The following is a 4,505-nucleotide window of genomic DNA, read 5'->3' as shown; positions in this document are numbered from 1 at the left end:
CTGCATTTTTTCTGTGTGTTCCCTGCCTATCATGACACTGCCTCAGCCCTACAAGGCATTTGGGTCACCTTCACCTTACTGGCCAGAGTTGTGCTGTTGCCTGAGTTGGTGCCTAGGACCAGGTAAGAGGGTTAATAGAAAAACTTAAGCAAGAAGTCACCTAGCTTTCTATGATAGATCTTTATGGTAAGATGTTTTAGTTGGCCAGATCTAGGACCTATGAAGGGCATAACCAAAGCCAGTATTGCAAGTTGGTCACCCTGCTATGTGGCGTCCTACTGATAATAATCTTGTTGTAAAGACACTTTGGCCAAAGGCCAAGTGGATGGACTGTGTAGAAAAGAATTACCAGAGCGGGCCTGAGACTGCTATCCTTAGAAAGGCCTTCTTGCAAGGTTGGCCCTTCGTTGGCATCTGGCACTTGGATTTGTGGAGTGTTCCCATCATTTCATAACTGATAAGGGTGGTGTACTGTGCCTAAACTGTATATACAAACAATGTGGTTCATGCTGAATACCTGCTTTCCTTCTGGGAGTCTGGAAGTTTGCTAAATGCTAGGCAGAAGATGCCCAAGTGACCAGCACCCAACAAGAACCCTAGATTCTCAGGTTTGGGCAAGCTTCCCTGTAGACAACCCTTCACACATGTTGTTACAACTTGATGCTGGAGGAATTAAGCACTTTCTGTGTGACTCCAGTGGGAGAGGACTTGTGGAAACTTATATCTAGTTTCCTCCAGACTTCGTCCGATGCACCTTTTCCCCTTGCTGATTTTGCTTTGTATCATTTTATTGCAAGAAATCATAGCCATGAGTATGACTATATGCTGAGTCCTGTGAGTCCTTCTAGTGAATCACCAAACCTGAGGATGGTCTTAGGGACCTCCGATGTCAAACCCTTTCATTTGTTCCTTGACTGGTAGAGTAAGAGACAATATAGTGGAAACCCTGAAATTTCCCTTTCCCTTGCTGAGATAGTGAATCATAAATAATACAGCATCCTGAGAGGAATTTTAGTGCTTAACACTACCTCCTAAAACTTAAAGTATGCAGAAGTGATAGTCCCCATCATATCCTCATTTATCTGTTCATTCCCTGCAAAAACTAGATGGATCATAGCAATGTCAATGGACTGCAATATACTTAACCACGTGGTAACCCTAATAGCAGCTGCCATGCCAGATGTGGTATCTTTATGGGAGTAGATCAATATAACTTTTGGCTCTTGGTAGGTGGCTATTTTTCTGGTGAATGCATTTGTCTTAAACTCCATCAGTGAACAAAATCAAAAGGAGCTCATCTTCTCATAACAAGGCAGCAGAACACATTCACTGTCTTGCCCCAGAGCTATGTTAAATCTTTTGCTTTCTTTCATAACATATTCCACAAAGAACTCAACATTGAACATTCTGCAGAACATAATGCTAGACCACTACATTGATGACATCATGTTAATTGGACCTAGTGAGCAGATGTTGGCCGCAGCCGCAAAGGTCAAGGAATGACAGGTACCGCCAAGGCTACTTGTTGTTTAAGCAATCAGAGTTTATTGATACAGGGGAACAGAAGGAGGAGCAGGGATAAAGGAGTTCAGAATGAGGAGCGGGGTAGCAAACAACAAATCGGCACTTACAACACCCACACCACAATCAGCCGTGGAAGTCCTAATAGTTTGTACGGCAGGCGGAAGTGCCGATTGTCTGGGTCTGAGGCAAAGCGTCCTCTCCTCAGTGAGACTCCCAATTGTTCTATGCTTGTGACTCCCTTTTACTCTAAGGTTATTTGGGTTCTGACTCAGGGTTTCAGACACTTGGATACTTTGAGTTATTTCTTCTTGTTCCCATGGATGGGATGTTTCTATCTTTTTGTTCCCACGGAAGGGATGCTTCTATAGTCCAGTCAGGTGCCCGTCGGGGTGGCCAGCCCAGACAGGGAACATGATGCAGGACATTTTCTTATTAACTTGTGCCTTGGGGTCAGGGCCAGAGTGGCCATCTCCGGCTCCGAGCCCAGACACATTCTTTCACGTAGGCTCCAGATCCCAGTGTCCCCGGAAAGTGGGGAGGTCAGTGAACTCTGTACAGCAGTAAATGGCAAGAATTCTCAATGGCCTATTAGGACACATACATGTCAAAGTGCAAAAGATTATCCCCATAAAAATTCAGGGGCCTGCCTAGTAATGATTCTAGGGATCTGAAGCATGCCAGGAAATCCCCTCTGAGGTAAAATACAAGTTATCTCTTGCATCTCTTGACTCTAAGACAGAGACACTGTCTTTGGGGACCTCTTTGGATTTTAGAGGCAGCATATACCATATTTGGAACTCCAAATCATGCCAGGTTTGAGCAGGGCCTGGAGTAAGAGAAAGGTATGCAGCAGGTCCAAGCTATGATACTAGCCAATCTAATGTGATCCAACCAATGTGATGTTGCTAGAAACACCCATTGTGGATAAGGATGCCGTGTGGAATTTCTGGCAAGCTGCAATAGGAGAATTACAGTGCAAATCTTACAGTGCAGACCCATGCCTTCTACAGCAGATAACTTCTCTGTGTTTATAAATACATCCTATCATGCTCTCAAGCCCTAGTAAAGACTGAGTGGCTGACTATGGGACACCAAATGATTATACCATCATCATACAGCTAGGTAGGTATAGGAGCAACCCTTCATACAATAGAAATAGTAAATTCAGAACTGGCTCCTAGCAGGTCCAGAAAGAATTTCATGAATAGGTGACCTGGAGTCCCATTTCACTTACCTGTATTACACAAAATTCTCTCTCAATTCACGGGAAGATTCTCTATGACCAACTGCAGAGAAGAAAAGATCTTGGCCCAAGTTCACAGGTGGTTGGTACAAGCCAAAAATGTTTAACTGCTGAATTACAGGCCTAATCAAGGGTGGCCCTAAAGGACAGTGGTGAAGGGAAATCTTCCAAGTAAGCAGAGCTGTAAGCAGTACACTTGCCATCCATTTTTAATGGAAAGAGAAGTGACCTGAAGGATGGATGTGCATAGATAGCTGAGCAGTGGCAAATGAATTGGCTTGTTGGACCAGTATCTGGAAGGAACACAATTACTATATTATAGACACGAAAACTAACTTACCAGACATATATAAAACATCAAATTCAGCAAGTATAGAATTCATATTATTTTCTTCATAATTTATAAAAACTGACCATATTGTGCGTGTAAAAAAACACTTTCAACAAATAGCTAAAGACGGAAATTATATGAGCATATTATCTGACTACAATGAAATTAAGCTAGAAATCAGTAACAAAAAGATGACTAGAATATCCCATGTGTTTGGAAACATAAAAATTCAGTTCTAAATAACCAGTGGATCCAACAAACCATCACACTAAAATTAAAAGCTATTTTAAACTGAACTATTTTGGTATATCATCACAAATCATGTAGGATGCAATTAAGCAGTATTTAGAGAAAAGTTAATATCCTTGGATAAATATATTAGAAAAAGAGAAAGGCTAAAGATTAATGAGTTAACTATCCTTCTCAAGAATGAGAAAAACATGAGATAATAAACCGAAAACAGGACAAGGAAGAAAATAACTAAGAGAAGAAATTAGTGAAATAGTCAACAAGTATCCGAGAGAGAATCAAAATACCCAAAAGTTGATTCTTGGAAGTGTTAATAAAATTGACAAATCTCTAGCAATGTACAAGAAAACTAGAGGGAAAGCACAAATAACCATCAGAAGTTAAAAGGAGAATGGCGACTCAAATATTGTAGACAGAGACAATAAAAAGTTAATAATAAAATATTATGTACAAGTCTATGCCAAGAAGCTAAAAATTTAATTGGAATAAACAATTTCCTAGAAATATAAATTAATCAAACTGATTCATCAAGATCAGAAAAAAATGAAGAGTATGATAACTGTTAAATAAGTTGATGTTCAGGACCTGTTATCCATGAGTACTACCAAGAATTCAAGGAAGAAATAATTCCAATCTTATACAAACACTTCTATAGAACAGGGAGAAAAAAAAGGGAGAACACTCGGTGCTGGCCCAGTGGTGTAGTGGTTAAATTCATACACTTGGCTTCGGTGACCTGGGTTCTCAGGTTCGGATCCCAGGCACAGACATAGTGCCATTCATCAAGCCATGCTGTTGCGGCATCCCACATAAAATAGAGGAAGACTGGCACAGATATTAGCTCAGGGCTAATTGTCCCCCCACACACAAAAAAGAATGTTCTTAGAACTCCCCAAAAATGTTAGTTGTTTAGCATAACCCTGATGTCAAGAAAGGAAAATTAAAAGCCAATATCATTCACTGACATAAATTAAAGGGGGAAAATCAGGTAATTATCTTTACAGACACACAAAAAGCACTTGTTAAAATTCTGTTTATGATAGGGGAAAAAGGTCTCCAACTAGGAATAGAAGAAAACTTCCTTAATCTTTAAATGATATGAAAACATTTACAGCAAAACATGTTAACTGTGAAATGCTAAAAGTAGTCCTTTGAGAT

This window comes from Equus przewalskii, chromosome 13 (assembly GCF_037783145.1).
Source record: "Equus przewalskii isolate Varuska chromosome 13, EquPr2, whole genome shotgun sequence".
NCBI lineage: Eukaryota > Metazoa > Chordata > Mammalia > Perissodactyla > Equidae > Equus > Equus przewalskii.
Note: the sequence above shows the minus strand (reverse complement) of the source record.